Genomic DNA, 18,022 nt, shown 5'->3' with positions numbered 1-18,022 from the left:
TAAACATGTACCTGATTGAATAACCTAACACACCATTTTATGTTCTGCTTAAGCCAATCTTCACACAAGTAGAAAACTAGCCTGAGTTTAAACACATTGATATATGCTCAAACATTAATGTAAAATCATGTTTAGTCACTGTAATTTATAACAATAAAATCTGGTAACAACCTAAATGCTCAGTAATAGAGAAATAATAAGTACCTAGAAAAGACTTATTAGACAACTTTGTAGTTTTAAAAACTTGTGTTTGCAAAGAATATTGAAAGCTGAAATTTATGTTATAAAATTAGATGAAATAAAGTACTACAAAATTTTATAAGAAGTATGAGCTCAATTTTGCCAATTTAAAAAAAAAGTATGATTCTATAGCTTCATGGGAAATAACACTGGAAGAGACAAGGAGAGATTGAAGATGATCTAATTTAATAATTTTTAATGATCATGAATTTTTTTTAACCAAAATAAGCAAGAGAGGATATCAAAATCCTTATTTTTTCCCTCCAAACCTGCACAGTTATTTGAGCTAGGTAAGTAAATGGCTCAGCTTATAAAGCTATAAAGAAAAGAATGGAATTCAGGTGGGGGCAGTGCTTGCTGTAGTTTAACCAGAGAGGAAACTAAGAAGCCTAGGAAATCAGGGCATAGTCAACAAGACCCATGAAGTATGAGAGGCTGAAGATGAGGGCAAAGAGAAGATAAAAGAGACTTCGAGGCTAAAAGGTTGGATTGTGATAAAGGTGTGAAGAACTCTGGATGTCTTGCTTAGAGAACTACATCTTGGAACAGAAGACCATTGTGGCTTTTTCGAAAGAAATGACAAGTTCAAATTATGCATCAGGATGATAACTCCGGTTCATATGTTTGTATTTTCGATAAACTCAAGGTTGCAATGATACTAGATGTCTTATTCATTAGGAAGCAAAGAAAAAGGGGAGAAAAGAAGCTACAGAATTGATTTTGTCTAAGATGTCAAGTTCAGCCCTTACCTTAGAGGAAGAATTTTAAGTGCTCCTTGGTTCTTTTCAGAGAAGGTCTTTGTGCAGAGAAGGGAGCAAAGCAGCTTAGAAAATTCTAGACATGTTATAAAGTTCTATGACGGGGAACACAGACACCCACTCTGGTACTCACTAGATGTACCCTTAAGTAGGTCACAGCCACCACGAACTTCTGCATCTTCCTTTTTTAAACTGGAGCTACCAAAACTCTGCCTCACCACCCGCACAGTGTGGCAATAAGATTTTATAAATGGTAAATCACATAACAGAGATAATGTCAATGAAATCAGTATGCCAAAGCAATATGTGCATTCCTATGTTAATTGAGGCATTATTCACAATAACCAAGCTATAAACAACCTAGGTATCTGTTGTTGGATGAAGGGATAAAGAAACAGTCACACACACACACACACACACACACGGAGAAATATGATTCAGCCATAAAAAAGAAGGAATTATTGCCATTTGCAACAACATGGATGAACCCAGAGGACGCTATGCTATGGAAATAAGTCAGACACTAAGGGAAAAATGCTGTATGATCTCATTTAGACTTGTGTCATCTGAAAAAGTCAAACTTAGAGAAGTACAGAGTAGAGTGCTGGCTGCCAGGGACTTGGGTGGTGGCACTTACAGAGATGTTGGTCAAAGGGTACAAACGTTCAGTTACAAAATGATTAAGTTCTGGGGAGCTAAATATACCGCAGGGGGACTGCAGTTAATAATACTTTATTGTATACTTGAAATTTGCTAAGAGAGTAGATCCTTCCCCACTGACCCTCATACACAGTAACTATGTGAGTTGTGGATATGCCAATTAGCTTGACTACGGTAATCATTTGGCTCTGTATATGTATACAGAATCATGTTGCACGCTTTAAATATACACAATTCTTATGTGTCAGTTATACCTCAGTAAAGCTAAAAAAAAAAACCACCAACAACAATTTTTCAATTAAAAATAGGTAATGTTGGGTGCCTGGGTGGCTCAGTGGGTTAAGGCTCTGCCTTTGGCTCAGGTCAAGATCTCAGGGTCCTGGGATCGAGCCCCGCATCGGGCTCTCTGCTCAGAAGGGAGCCTGCTTCCCCCTCTCTCTCTGCTTGCCTCTCTGCCTACTGGTGCTCTCTCTCTCTCTCTCTGTGTCAAATAAATAAATAAAATTTTTTTAAAAATAGGCAGTGTCTAACATAATTATTGTTTTACATACACTCACTAGCAAATGGAAAGTTTGTTGGGTAAAAAATAATCTAAGTGCAAAATCTAACTTGTAAAACTGTGAAAATATATAGCTAATCAGCAGAGCATGAATAAGTTACTCAGTAACTAAAAGAAAATCTAAATGCACCTGGCTGCCTCAGCTGGAAGTATATGCAATTCTTCATCTTAGTGTTGTGAGTTTGAGTCCCGTGATGGGTGTAAAGATGACTAAAATATAAATACACTTTTAAAAAGTTGAAAACTGCTATAAAGAGATGTCATAGGACATCTAAAAACTGAAGGACATTTAGACATTTAGAGGCTAATAATCTAAATAGTCTAAATAGACTATTTAGCTTTTATCATAATACAATAATCCTATTAATTGTAATACAGAATATGCAAATTCAGTGACAACTCTAAAAGTATCTTTAATGTGGATCAAATCAAAATGACTCTGTAGGAAGATCTCCAGGAAACTGTGTGCAGGAGGAATCATATACAAACATAATAGTGTTATTCATAAGACCAAATTAATAATTTGAAACAACCTGCCAGTATATGAGCCAAGACCATCACTCCCCAGTGCCTCCACAATGAGTGCAGTAGGTGGTAGATGCCAAACTACTCTCAGTAAAGAGAGGAATATGTGAATTCTAAGCATAACTTAATGACAACCAGTAGGGGTTACCATGTTTTTTTTTACTCCAGTCAAAAAGTGATCAGCAAATCAATCAGAAATATAAGGTGATCCAAACATTTTCGATGATGTTAAGGGTAGAATATCAATTGCAATATTTTGATAAATATTTATTACAACAAAAATTTTATTGGGCTAGATAAGTTGAAAGTATAGTTAAGGATTACACCAACACATTTACAGTGAGATACATTTGGGGTGATAGAGAACAAGAAAAAAAGCTAAAGATATTGGGGCACCTGGGTGGTTCAGTAGGTTAAGCCTCTCCTTTCGGCTCAGGACATGATCTCAGGGTCCTAGGATCGAGCCCCGCATGGGGCTCTCTGCTCAGAAGGGAGCCTGCTTCCCCCTCTCTCTTTGCCTGCCTCTGCCTATTTGTGATCTCTCTCTTGTCAAATAAACAAATAAAATCTTAAAAAAAAAAAAAATAAAGTCTAAAGATACACTGTCAGTTGAAAATTGCAATTAACATAAACGTTCTCTAGATTATTAAAAGATTTAGATATTAAAAGTCAACATTTAGAAAAATACCATATTTAAAGCAGTCCTACTTTACAAGATGTAAAAGTTGACCTGTGGACTAGATCTGTTTCAGTTTTCCATAAAATTGTGCATCTGCAGTTTTCTACATATTTCAAGCAAAAGAGGAATAGATGGTGGTAGTGACTGTGGTGGTGAGGAAAGAAAGAAAAAAGAATCTGTCTTAATTATGGGAAATAACAAAAACAATTTTTAAAGAAATACTGGGGAAAGTTAATTTAGATCTCCAATCTGCATTGATTTTTCTCCCCCAGCAGAATTTCCAGTAGATAAAAACTCTTATTAAATATAAACCAATACATTAAACTCATTCTTCAGGTACCCAGAACTATAGTACCAGTACTACCAATTAATGTGAAATGAAATTGGTGATGATTTGTCTAGTTAAGGGGTTCTTAACCCCATGAGGCTCACCAATGCATTTGAAAATCTGGAGAAAGCTTAGGACCCTCTCCAGAAGCACACACGCATCTTCATGTATCCACTACATTGAACACAATTTCAACGTTTTCAAACATTATTCAAACTACTCAAGACAAAGTTCAATGTAAAAAATGACTATTCGGCCTCAAAACAGAGAGCTAAAATCTGTTGTAATTGTTTAATCGAATTTTATTGCAAACTACCTATATTAAAACAATAGGAGACTTTACATTTTATAACACTCTCACAAAGATTTTTTTTTCATTTACTCCTTGAAACAAGTTTGTGTTAATTTGCTAGATTCATTTAAAAATGAGGAAGGTTAAGTTACTTCTTTAACGTCACACGTAGCAAGTGACAAAGGTTAAGTGTAGAACCTGTATTTGTGATTCCAATTCCAGTCCTTTCCCAGAAACGTCATGACCTAATGCCCATGTCAGAAAAACAAGCGGTGTACATACTCTGAGAAGGCACGCAGTGTAAAATGACACAAAGCAAACTCAGTCCTTCACTAGGAAAGAAAATCTTTTCTTTCTTGCTTGCTTTTCTTTTTTCTTCCCTTTTTTTTTTTTAAATTTATTTACTTATTTATTTTTTTCAAATCCTCAGCCGATAGTTTGTTATGACCCAGTGAATGAGCTGTGGACCAGAGCTTCCCTACTTGGGATTTTGTCAGTTTTAAGCTTTGCTTTCATCTATTTCTGCTTAACGTGACACAAAAGCCTGAGAGAACCACCACTTCCTTAGTCCCTCCACATAATCCGGGAGTCATACAGGAGCTTAAAAGACATGTTATTCTCTTCATTTTATCGTGAATGCTCCAAATTTATTATACAAGAGATCCTTTGATCCTTCAGAAGCAAGCCCCTCTTTGAAGCTGTGGTAAGGAAGTGGTGAACAGGGTTCTTCCAGGAGGGGCCAGTTGGTCACTCAGCACACATTTCAAGCACTCACTTTGTATAGCTCCCGTTGGCTCTTCATAATGCTGAGACACTCACGGTAGGGGAGAAGGCGGCAGGGGGAGGATCCGTCCAAAGCAAAGCAAAACAAAACAAAACAAAAGCAGCAAAAGCTAAGAGGTGTTCAGCTCCTTTTACTGGAGGAACCACAATGATATGAAGGGAGGAAAATTTTACCTAATTTAGTCTCGAATGGGGGGTGGAGTAAGAGGGACACAGGCAAGTAATTGATTTGCTAGTTCGAGACAAGAAAAGTGTAAAAATTAAGGCCTAATCAACATCATTTTCTGTTTTCTCAAAAGCGCACAGAATATAACAAAGTATATTCTAAACCCACTTATAATGATCCCACTGAAATCCCAATAGGCATTTTATACCCACAGAGAGTGGACACACTGTAGTTGAGAGCTGACCTGGAAAATTCAAGCAAAAAACCCTTTTCTGTATTCCTTCCATATGGACAAATATTTCAGGAAATATGAGACTCTAGAGATCTACATATTCTAGAAACTAGATTCTGTTCTGAATATCCTGCTCTCCTTTGGACATTCACATTTTGGGGTTTGAGAAATGTAATATTGTCAGGTTATTTCTTGCATTAATTATTCACAGTATAGCTGGAATAGATGCAACTGAATTACCTCTGCATTCTAAGAAAAGGTTTGGGCAACTTATCGACAAAGGCATGGGGAAACTAGCCAGTCAGAGAATGTTCTGTGAAAGGCATTTTCTCCTGTCACTTTTTTACACATCACTGCTCAAAATTAATGAAGTTTCTGAAGGACATAGCAATTAGAAAAAAAAATTAGGAAAAACTTTTATAATAAATTATATCAGGCATAAAACATGTTGGTAGAAATTATAATTAATAAAAAGTGAAATGTTACACCACCTTAAAATAGCAGAATCTCTCTTACAAACAACACACAGGACTAATGCAAAAATCAATGTTCACTGTGCTGGTTGCCTACAAAATTACACAATTAATCCTGTGTAAACTAACCTATCAGCCATGTGCACTGCAGGATTCCTGATAACTATTAGGCTGCACAATCTATTAAAGAAAGAGAACTTTAATGAGATCCCAGGAGGATCTAAAAATTTAAATCACTTTCTTTCCCTCTAAAAGAACATTTTTGCTCCATTTAATGGACATTACTTTCCATATTTGATACACATATGGTCAAATCCACCACTAAAACAATCATCAGGAAGCAGAAAGACAGCCTATCTTGAGTTTAAAATACGCCACTGAGGTGATTTCAAAGTAACAGAGGATTGAGGGCTCTACAGGAAAAAGATGCCACCTTATCTTCTTCTTGGCTTTGATAGCAATCTATTGCTATCCTATGTCCCTGGACTTCACAAGGGCTAACGACCCATTCTAAAATTGTATTATCATACAACACACTATGGGAAGATATGGAGTCCCCATGTGCTACCAGTTTATGTAAATTATAATCTGCTTAATTCCACTACAAAAAGAAATAGAGGGAGCCTGGGTGGCTCAGTGGGTTGAGCCTCTGCCTTCCGCTCAGGTCATGATCTCAGGGTCCTGGGATGGAGCCCTCACATTGGGGTCACTGCTCAGCGCGGATCCTGATTCCTCTCCTCTCTCTGTCTGTCTCTCTGCCTACGTATGATCTCTCTCTCTTTGTCAAATAAATAAATAAAATCTTTTAAAAATTTTTTTAAAAAAAGAAATAGAAATAAAGTAACTATTTAGATATGATCACTTTTTAAAAATACTGTCCCTGGGTGCCCAGGTGGCTCGGAGGGTTGGGCCTCTGCCTTCGGCTCGGGTTGTGATCTCGGGGTTCTGGGATCCAGTCCCGTGTCGGGCTCTCTGTTTGGTGGGGAGTCTGCTTCCCCCTCTGTCTCTCTCAGCCTGCTTGAGATCTGTCAGATAAATAAATAAAATCTTTAAACAAATAAATAAAAATAAAAATACTGTTCCTGTTACACATGTATGTATATTTACACAACCGAGTTTATGTAAAAGATGTCTTATGATGTGTAGGTATCTCACTGAATATTTAACATCTAAATACACATTTTTGCACAGTTTAAGCAGTTTGGTGGGGTTCCTGCATGGCTCAGTTAGTCAAGCACCTGATTCTTGACTTCAGCTCAGGTCATGATCTCAGGGTCATGAGATTAAGCCCGTGATGGGCTCAGCGCTGAATGTGGAACCTATTTAGGATTCTCTCCCCCTCTTTCTCTGCACCTTCCCTGCCCAGCTCACATACAAATTCTCTTTCTCTCAAAAATAATATTCATTTATTTATTTATTTAATGATTGGGGTAATCCTTTAAGGGACCCCCCCAATTCTTAGATTGTATATAATTCCATCCAGAAGCATGCCACCTGGACAGAGACTAAATGATTCTTCAAACACTCCCCTGTGTTTTCTTACATACTTAACTGAATTGAAATTCCACTGAAGAAAATATATTATGATTAAAACTACACGTGCCAAAAACATTGTTAAACTTGGTCTCAACTTCTCCTAAATCCTGATTCGTTAATCTCAACAGCAGTCTTGTGACAGATCAAATCCATTCAGGTATCGTTTGTTTCCACTGCAAAGCCGCATGCCAAAATAAACAGATGCATGGATGGATCGATCTATCCACTGGATCTACCCACAGACAGATACAGCAGGACGTAAGCTGTGATAAATATAAGAGAGAAAATGGGAAGTCCTGCCAATCATCTTCCTTGAGCCTGTGTCAATCGCTGAAGGAACCCAGCATGAGTCCATAACCTCGCCTGATGAGCACTGGCGGCTTTCCTTTCCTTTGGCTCACAGCTGGAAGCAAACATAGCAGAATGCAGATACTGTAACAAAATCACTAACGGGAGACCCAGAGTAATGAGGGCAGGTATCTCCAGGAATGGACAGCGAGTAAAAAGAGAAGGGAGACAAAACAGAAAATCCCAGAGGAGAAAACATCCGTAGATGCACAAAGGAGAGTAATTTGTCTGAAAGACTGGAAAGCCCCTACACACTAAAAAAAGCCAACACTTCTGCTGTGACTCATCCACACTAAAGCTACTGTTGGGGCCCACACATGCTATTGTTTCCAGAATTCACCCTAATTCTGAAAGCTTTTGATTTCTATTCCATGCCTTTTGTTTCCTCTCTCCAAACATATGTCACAAACTGTACTTCAAAGTGTTATGAACCTTTTTGCCCTTATTTCCATATAAAGTAATTAAGAATGCTAGAGAAAAGACAGGGTTTGTTTTTTCTTTCTTTTTTTTATCATTTTATTTTTTTAATTGTGTTATCTTAATCATGATAAAATACATCATTAGTTTTTGATGCGGTGTTCCAAGATTCATTGTTTACGTGCAACACCCAGTGCTCCATGCAATTCGTGCCCTCTTGAATACTTCAGAAGCATAATATTCTCCCAATTGGTCCTAAGGAGCATCACTTACTGTTGCACACATACGCAGTGCTATTCTGGGCCCCAAATTCAGGTCTACCTTTGTGGGATTAATAGATCATTTCCTGTCTTCCCATGTTTCTTCTTATGTTACTTTTCCATAAAAAGTGAGGCAGGAATTTTTTTTTTTTTTTTTAATGATTTACAAGACAATTTCCTGCTTACTTTTAGATTGGAACATTCAGGGTGGTATGGCTATAGATGTCTGCTTCTTGCTTAGTTTTTTATTTTTTTTTTAACATTAAAAAAAATTATTTTTTATTAGACAGAGAGAGAGACAGCGAGAGATGAAACACAAACAGGGGAGAGGGAGAGGCAGGGAGAGATGAGGAGGGAACCCTGTGCAGGGCTCCATCCCAGGTCTATGGGATCATGACCTGAGCTGAGGGCAGACACCCAATGACTGAGCCACCCAGGTGCCTCCTGCTTAGTTTTAGCAGACAGGAATTCATAGGTGGTGGTTATTAAAGTAAAAGTAAGAAAGGTGGGGGGGGCGCCTGGGTGGCTCAGTGGTTTGAGCGTCTGCCTTGGGCTCAGGTCATGATTTCAGGGTCCTGGGATCAAGTCCCGTATCGGGCTCTCTGCTCGGCGAGGAGCCTGCTTCCTCCTCTCTCTCTGCCTGCCTCTCTGCCTACTTGTGATCTCTTGTCAAATAAACAAATAAAATCTTTGAAAAAAAAAAAGTAAAAGTAGGATGGACATGAGTGGGCGGAAGTAGAAAACATTTACACATTTTCAACCCTGGTAGCTACACCTGCTACTCTCTTACATGACATAAACATTGATTTTACCAATGAAGAACTCCTGGTGAAATTATTTACCTGAAATAATAGGCATGAATTAAACTGACATGCATTTCAGCTTTCACCAAAAATTTTCTGTTTTCAACAAGAAAATATTTTGACAAGGACTAAGACACCCTTCTTGTTATGTTTTCAAAACTCTCCTATGTGCAGTCTATCAGAAAGGATCTACTTAGAGTAGATTGTGTACTAAACACTGGGGAGAGGAGAAAGCATTTTGGAAAATGAGGGGAAAGATAAAAACTATAAGCACCATAAGGCAATTTTCTTTTTCACTAATAAGTCATGGAAATATTTTCACTTTAAGAAAAGGGACGCCTGGGTGGCTCAGTTGGTTAAGCATCTGCATTTCACTCAGGTCCTGATCCTGGGGTCCTGGAGTCAAGTTCCACATCGGGCTCCTTGCCCAGCAGGGAGCTTGCCTCTCCCTCTGCCTGCTATTCTCCCTGCTTCTGCTCATACCCTCACTCTCTCTGACAAATAAATAAAATCTTTAAGAAAAGACAGAAAAGTACTAATTATCTCATCATTACGTATTTCACAATCACTCTCTTGATTTTACATATCCAGAGAAGCACAATCACTGTGGAGTTCCTAGACAATGGTGGTGGTGAGTATGGGATTATCAGCGTGTGCACATGAATAAGAAACTGAATTGTTTCATGCTTGACCCAGCTTTCACTTTGGCTTTATAAGCTGTCTTATAAAGGGGGGGAATATATACATATATTTAAGAATTGATTTAGACTCCATTCTACTGGATGAATCTCTAATTCATTTTCTGACTTCAACGATGTTAAATTTGGCTTAACCCTAAGGATCGGATAAAATACAATCTGATACCCTGTACAATTTCCATCCCAATGCTTATTGTTCCTCTATTAACAGTCTTCCTGAGTTAGACTGGAGGCTCTGTAAGGGTAGATAGCACTCCAGTTGCTCACCATTATTTCTGAACTTAATAGATAACTTGGTATCCTAAGTGCTTACAACTGCTTATTGAATGAATAAAGAATTTAAGAACTTAACCCTCTAGTCAATCAGTACCTGACACAGTCCTTTTGAGTTATTTTACTTTCTTCCTTAAAATTTTTTACTTTTCAGTTATTTTAATCAATTTTTTACACCAGTCCTTTTGAGTTATTTTTTTTCCTTAAAAGAATATTTTTTTCCTTTTGAGTTATTTTGATCAATTTTTGCACTTTTCTCTCCCACTAAATTCTGTTACTTAATGTTGCCAATATTGCTTTTGATAGTTCAGTGAATCTAGTAGTATTAAAAACTGCAACAAAGATGTATTTAGCAAAAGCTACACACCAGTCACTGTTGTAACAGTTTTAAAAATAACTCACCTAGTGGGCGCCTGGGTGGCTCAGTGGGTTAAGCCGCTGCCTTCGGCTTAGGTCATGATCGGCTTAGGTCCTGGGATCGAGTCCCACATCGAGCTCTCTGCTCAGCAGGGGGCCTGCTTCCCTTCCTCTCTATCTGCCTGCCTCTGTCTACTTGTGTTCTCTGTCTGTCAAATAAATAAATAAAATCTTTAAAAAAATAAAAATAAAAAAATAACTCACTTAGTAATAGTAACAATACTCTGAGATATGTCCTATTCTTTATCCATGATACAATGTAGTTACAGTACAAAAATACCACATTCTGAACAGATTACACCTTTAAAAACAAAAGATGGTATACTGCCCACACACAAGTTATTTTAACTCTATGCGTCAAACTTAGAGAACCTTTACTTTCTAATATTAACTTTGCAATGCAGATTTGTGTTCCCATAACACTTCACTTAAGGATCACTATTTTATATCATATAGTGATAGTGATGGACCAAAATGTTTTCATCAAAAGTTCACTTAATTTCATTGTTATGTCAAGCAGAAAATAGTGTGAAGGGTGGTGTGGTTGTTGGAATAAAGACATCACAAGATCCTAACCTGCATCCTAATCCCTGGAACCTATGAGAATGTTGCCTTACATGGTAAATGGGACTTAGCCGATGATATTATATTAAGGATCTCAAGATAGAGAGATTATCCTAGATTACGTGAATGAGTCTAATATAATCACAGGTTCCTTATAGGAAGAAGGCAGAGGGTGAGAGTCAGAACAGATGATGTAAAGGCAGAAAAGAGAAAGACAAACTTGAAAATGCTACACTGTTGGCTTTGAAGATGAAGGATGGGGCCATAAGCCAAGGAAAGCAGGTGGATTCTAGAAGCTAAAAAAAAGCAGAGAAACAGATTCTTCTCTAGAGGGTCTAAAGGGAAGTAGTTCTACTGACACTTTGTTTTGGGGCTTCTAACCTCCAGAACTTCAAGAGAACAAATCTATGTTCTTTTAAGCCACTAATTTGGTGGTAATCATTTATAGCAACAAGAAGAATTGAATATAGGTCAAGTAATACAGGTATGTGTGAATAAGAACCTTGATTTTCATTTCAGGGGCCAATTTTTGGTACTTCTTTAGATTGATATAAAATATACGCAGTTTTCTAATTGTTTTGCAAGGAAATGAAATAGTACTATAAGCCTAAGTTAAAATGAACCTAAATTTTTAAAATCTTTTTTTTTTAAAGATTTTATTTATTTATTTGACAGAGAGAGATCACAAGTAGGCAGAGAGGCGGGCAGAGAGAGAGGAGGAAGCAGGCTCCCTGCTGAGCAGAGAGCCTGACGCGGGACTCAATCCCAGGACCCTGAGATCATGACCTGAGCCGAAGGCAGCGGCTTAACCCACTGAGCCACCCAGGCGCCCCATGAACCTAAATTTTTAAATAAGATTTGACACATATGTAGTCATATCATTTTTGAGCATGTAATATATTTTCATAAATTAAGTCAATAAATATTAAGGTACAATAGAGTAATATCTTGTATAAGTATAGTATCTCCAGTCTCATTAACTTAATATTAAACAGATAATTTAAACCCTCCTCTTCAATGGGTGCTCATCTATATTCCAACAGCAAGAACACTTACAGAACAAACATAAACATCAGGAAGTTTACCTAAGTACTACTCATGTATAAATAAATCTTGTATGGATCTTGTGAAGAGGAGACTGAGTTGACTTTTTGTCTAGTCTCTGACAACTACCATGAAGTTAAAAGTGGAATGGCATGAGATTTCTCTTAGATCTAAACAAGTTAATCTCTGAGAAAGTTTAGGGTCCGTCATCTCCAAACACTCTGATAGACCTACATTGCAATAAAGAGCTGAAACAAAGTTATTTATCAGTCTTTGGTGATAACGTTTTCACTTGATCAAAAATCACAAATTCCACATTGGCAATTTTGCAATGTAGCTTAGGTGTTTTTATTTTATGAAGAAATTTAGATATAGAATATATAATTTAAAAATTCCTATGTAATTGCCATCTAGAATTTTTAAATATTAACATTTCGTCATATTTGCCTCAGAACTCCCTTTTTATTTTTATTTATTTTTTTAAGTAGGCTCCAAACCCAACATGGGGCTCAAACTCCCAACACAGAGACTAAGAGTCACAGGCTTTTCCAACTGAGCCAACCAGGCACCCCCAACAATCACTGTTTAAATAAATAAATACAAGAAATTAAGTTGAAAGTCATTCCAATTTCTCTTTGAAATTCCACCTCCCTTTACTCCTAGGAAGAACCAACATATTTAATTTAATGTGTAAGCAAAACATCTTTTATACTATTCTATAAAGAGAATATAATGTTGCACTAGTATTTTTAATTCACATAATTGGAATTGCTAACAATGAGATAAGAAGCCCCAAATGGAGTTGCTTTCGCTGAGCTTAACCAAACCAAGACTTAACTTGGTTACAGTTACAGCCTGTCCTGGAAATTGAATCTTAACCAGTCAATCAAGAATCATCTGATCAGCACTAGGGAGCTAATCTACCCAATGGACCCCCTACAGTCTTCTAAAGGAAAGTGACCTTGTCTGAAACAATTCACTTTTTTTGCTACTAATCCTTGTATGTGCTGCCTTCTGCTCCTAGTAGTCTTTGATTTTTGTACAGCTTCTAAGAGCTCTTTTCTATCTGCTAGATGGGATACTTCCCGATTCAAGAATCACTAAATAAAGCCCACAGATTTAAAAAATTTACCCAGTTGAGTTTTATTTTTTTAACAATATCATACACAAGGTGTCATTCTGACACTTTCTTTTTTCCACATACATTGTTCTAAAAATCTACATTTATATTTAGTTCACTCATTTGAACTGTTCTATAAAGTCAACATGTATATTTAAATATTTCAAGCTATTTAACCCCCCCTTTTTTCAAGATTTTATTTATTTATTCGACAGAGAGAGGCACACAGAGAAGGAGCACACGCAGGGGGAGTGGGAGAGGGAGAGGGAGAAGCAGGCTTCCTGCAGCGCAGGAAGCCCAATGTGGGGCTCGATTCCAGGACCCTGGGACCATGGCCTGAGCTGAAGGCAGATGCTTAACTACCTAGCCACCCAGGCGCCCCTATTTAACCCCTTTTGATGGACATGTAGGTTGTTTCCATTTTTTACTCTTACAAAAGGTAAGGGGCACCTGAAGGGGCACCTGGCTGGCTCAGTGAGGAGAGTATGCAACTCTTGATTGTGGAGTCATGACTTCAAGCCCCATGCTGGGTATAGAGCCTACTAAAAAAAATAAATAAATAAAATAAAACAAAACCAAAAAAAAAACCAGAACTTATTTGCGCAGAACTTATTTGTATTGTAGGGGATAAAGGCAGGCTGTCCCAAGATGGGCCACTTTAATATAAAGATTATTTTGAGTTAAAAGCAATCAAAACCCAGCACATTCAAGAAAAGTTCTTTACTTCCCTCCTCAACTACCTAATAATAATTCAGATAGAGGACCTGTTCCAAGAAGAGAGCCACACCATAGACAACTACATTATGATATGAATTACTACAGTAGATAAGGGGAAAACTAGCTAGGTCTGTTTGATCAAAGTCCTCTACATCCATTGTTTCTGAGGGGCCCAGAAGCATCTCTTTATCAAGCATTTAATCTTCCATCTTCCTGTGGACTGCATTCATTCCCTTTGAAGTCGTATACCCCTACCCCCTTCTCCTTGGTCAGAAGGATTTATATACCTCACTTTGCCTATCTTTGGAATTTCCATGTTTGGGTGGATTTCTCGTGTGTATGAAATTAAATTTTATTTTCTCCCATTATTCTCTCTCATGACAATTTGATTCTTAGTCCAACTAGGAGAACCTTGAATGGCAGAGGATATTCTTCCACCCTGACTGCATAGTCCCCCTGAGCCCATGTGCGAGACTTCTGCAGCTGCAGAATGGCTCAGAATGGCTGGGGCATCCCAGGGCATAAATATTTTCAACCTCCCTAGCTATTGTGAATTCCTCCTCCCAAAGGGGGTTCTTTTGTCACTTTTCACTCACACCAGCAGAGCATGAATGCTTCCATTTCCTGATATCTTCACAACATTCAGTTTTAGATATTCTCACTCTTACAGCCCAATAAATGTTACACAGATCCTCGCTGCTTTTTTTTTCATCAACTTTACTAAGGTATAATTTATCTAGAGTAAAATAAACAAGTTTTAGATCACTTCAACTCCCAACCCCACCCACCAGTCCCTGAAATCACTGATTTTATTTCTAGCCCTCCAGTTTTACCTTTTCTAGACTATCCTACAAATGGAAACACACAGTATTTACCCTCTTGTGTCTGGCTTCTTTCACTCAGCATAAGGCTTTTGAGAGTTGTTCATGTCATTGCATTCGGTCCACTCTTTGTGATTGCTGAGTAGTATTCCATAGTATGGAGGAACTAGTTTGTTTTCAAGGATATTTTAATTGCACTGCCCTGATTATTGTGAGGTTGAGTATTTTTATATGTATTTTTAGCCGACTGAGTTTTTCTCTAAAATGTGTTTTTTCGCTTTGTCTGTTTTCCCATTGTGTTTGTTGCCTTTTTTCTTATAAATTTAAAACTTACTCTTTGTTCTTTGTCATTATCTATGTAACAAATAAATTGTATCTTTTTCATATAAATATGAAAATAAACTTCCAAAGCCTAAACTTTAATCTTCCTAGAACACATTGAGAAGCATTTCACATTACTAATAAGGTATATGCCCCAAGCTAGGGTGGGCATTTGGTTTAAAACCAACATAATTTACTTGCTATTCAGTAACCCTTTTAACAATAGTTCTTTCCTTAGAAAGGGGGAGGCAGGTACTGTGTTCTCTACTCACTTGGGGAAACTTAAATATGATTTATTGAAATATAGCCAAGGAAAAAAAGATAACCAAATTCTATTTGATATAAATTAATTTGCCATTTTAATCAACACATATCATGCTTATGATCAATAATTGAATGGAAAATGTCTTTCATCTTCTACAGCCAACACAAAAGTGCTGTAAGAATTAATGAGCAGGTTCCCCCAGTGCACTGCAGTGCCTTCTTTCAGCAGTGCATGCCCTCTTTCATACTGGAAGCTCACTAAATGTCACTCACCCCAGTCCTGAGCCCTCCTGGGGCTCATCCAAATCCCTCTGCTGCGAGGCAGCATGGCAACACATATCTTAAACCTCCTTGTCTCACAACTCCATATTCTGTGGTTGTTTCTCTTGTAGGTTTCTGCCTGCAGGGGCTGTGTGCTATTTCTCAGAACAATCCCCAAACCACCCATATCATCTTATTAAAAGTACAATAAACAGTCTCACAAATCCCCTTTATCGCACCCCAGTTCAAGTCCAAGTTGTTCTCACTCCCCATGTGGAATTCCAACAGATCCTGATCCCTGTTGCAATTCCCTCTCCATGCAACAGCTAAAGCGATTTTTTTTAACATAAATCAGATCCACTTGCTTTAACTGCTTGGATTCCTTTGAAGTTCTACACTGTGCTTGAAACTCATTTTCTCTTTATCCATAACCTGGGAGGCCTCAGAAGATCTGCCCTAACCTTTCCTGTGCCAATCACGTCCCAGCTCTCTACGCTCCAGGTTCTGGCCTTCTGTCAGCTCAAGACCGTGCCAAATTCCTGTCTTCCACAGTGCTTTCCGCTTGCTGCCCCTCTGCCTGGAACCCTGCTCTTCTGGCTCTTTTCCTGTGAGCCTTCCTTCCTTTCTGGCTTGGCTTGAAAGTCACCTTCTCAGAAAACCCTCTCAGAAAGTAAGTTCCTCCTTTCATCCTTCTCTACGGTCTCCCTTTGTTTCTTTCCTGTAATGATTTTATTTGTTTACTTATTTATCGGCTGACATTCTCAGTAATGGTAAACTCCGGAAGGCAGGGAATTTGTCATCTTAATCTTAGCACAGTGCCTGGGATTTATCAACAGCTCAATAAATATTTGATGAAGGAAGGAAGGACTCCTTGGAATCAGAGCTATACACGTACATAGACATACACACACACACACATACACACACTTTACTTGGAATCACTTGTTCTCATCTTTTGTTGCTGGGAGCATAGCTACAGATACCGTTCCTATGCATCTGTTCAACCAAGTCATTCAGGAGTTGCAAAGAGGGTAATTCCTACCCCAGTGCACGCAGAACTAAAGAGGGGAAAAAAAAAAAGATGAAGAAGAATGAAAGAAAGAAAGAAAGAAGGCAAGCTACTAAAATTTTCCTTCCTCTGCAGACTTTTAAACTGCTAATCAGCACAAACAGCTTGTAGCAGACGGAGCACAAAAGGTTGCTGAAGTGGCACATAACTAATTCCAGGTGATTTAATATCTTACATTGCCCTAGTGAAAATATTGACAAAAAGGAGAATATGATTTGGAGTCTTTCTGCACTGCTGAATTTGGTGTTAGCTTTTGAGCCTCTATCAAAACATTTCCATAAATCAACACACTGCTAAAGAAAGAAGGTCTGGGTGTGGTATCCAGGAACCACTGGATTAAATTAGGAAATGGCTAGCAAATGTGAAATGCTAGGTCTTTGGAAACGAATGGTCATATTTAGCTGCCCTTTCCCAAATGTCTGTTCCACTTTGTCAGTTGCAAAGTCACCCCCAGCAATACTCTTTGAGTGTCCAATGGCATCCTACGCTTGAGGAGGAAATAAACTTCCTAAATATATTACCAACACCAATGGTCAGTTAGCAGTCATAGGGAAATAGGAAATTCAAATGCTTCTGGTAAATCCGCATCTTACACAAGGCATCTATAAGCACAAACTATTTTATATCATTTTTATAGACAGGTCTGGTATATGTTGACTATCTGAGGGCTCCAAGGCTATTCTTTCACTCTAAAAACAGGGTCTGGTATATTCAGAATCAACTCCCAATTGCTTTATGAAAGGGAGTATTCACTTTAATTTTTCTTCTGGCCACATTAAAAAGAATACACAAAAAGTAAGAAGATTCTTTTCAACTGTCATAGAGGAGAGTCAGCTCTGGATTCACAGGAAATCAAAAAGAAAAACAAACAAACAACTGTAGCATTTAAAATTATTCCGCCAAACACCCTCAAAAAGCGAAAACTTCAAACTCAAGTAATGATATTTTCCCCATAATACCTCAATGCAAAATTGTACCACCAGTCATGAGTTTTTATTTATTTTAAAGGTTTTTATTTTTTATCTCTACACCAAACATGGGTCTCGAACTCACAACCCCAAGATCAAAATTCACACGCTCCACTGATATGGCAGTATTTTTTTAAACATCATTTTTTTGTTTATATTTTCTGCCATATCTGGGCAGGTAGGTCTCAGATCCGTCCCACAATCTTGGGTTTAAAATACCTTTAAAGACATTTATTACCACTTAGAACTTTCATCATACCAATTTCCAAAGCTTTAGGCTGGCAGTTGACAAATTTGATGAAACTGAACCAATAAATAAAAAATGAGTAGAAATGCTGAAAGTAAAAAAAAAAAATTCTGAATTCACAGAATGGTCACCTCAAGTAAATTTCACTACTGCATCCTTCAATAGATGGCAATGGCAGC

At 37.7% G+C, this 18,022-nt stretch overlaps 1 protein-coding gene across 18 annotated transcripts in view; it reads right to left on the bottom strand.

The window, feature by feature from the left end:
- Positions 1-18,022, bottom strand: part of CHL1 (cell adhesion molecule L1 like) — a 218,951-nt gene that overhangs the window by 180,697 nt on the left and 20,232 nt on the right. The gene's annotated exons all lie outside the window — the stretch shown is intronic.

The sequence above is a fragment of the Mustela lutreola genome, chromosome 2, assembly GCF_030435805.1.
Source record: "Mustela lutreola isolate mMusLut2 chromosome 2, mMusLut2.pri, whole genome shotgun sequence".
Taxonomy (NCBI): domain Eukaryota; kingdom Metazoa; phylum Chordata; class Mammalia; order Carnivora; family Mustelidae; genus Mustela; species Mustela lutreola.
This window is presented reverse-complemented; position numbering and strand designations above follow the sequence as displayed.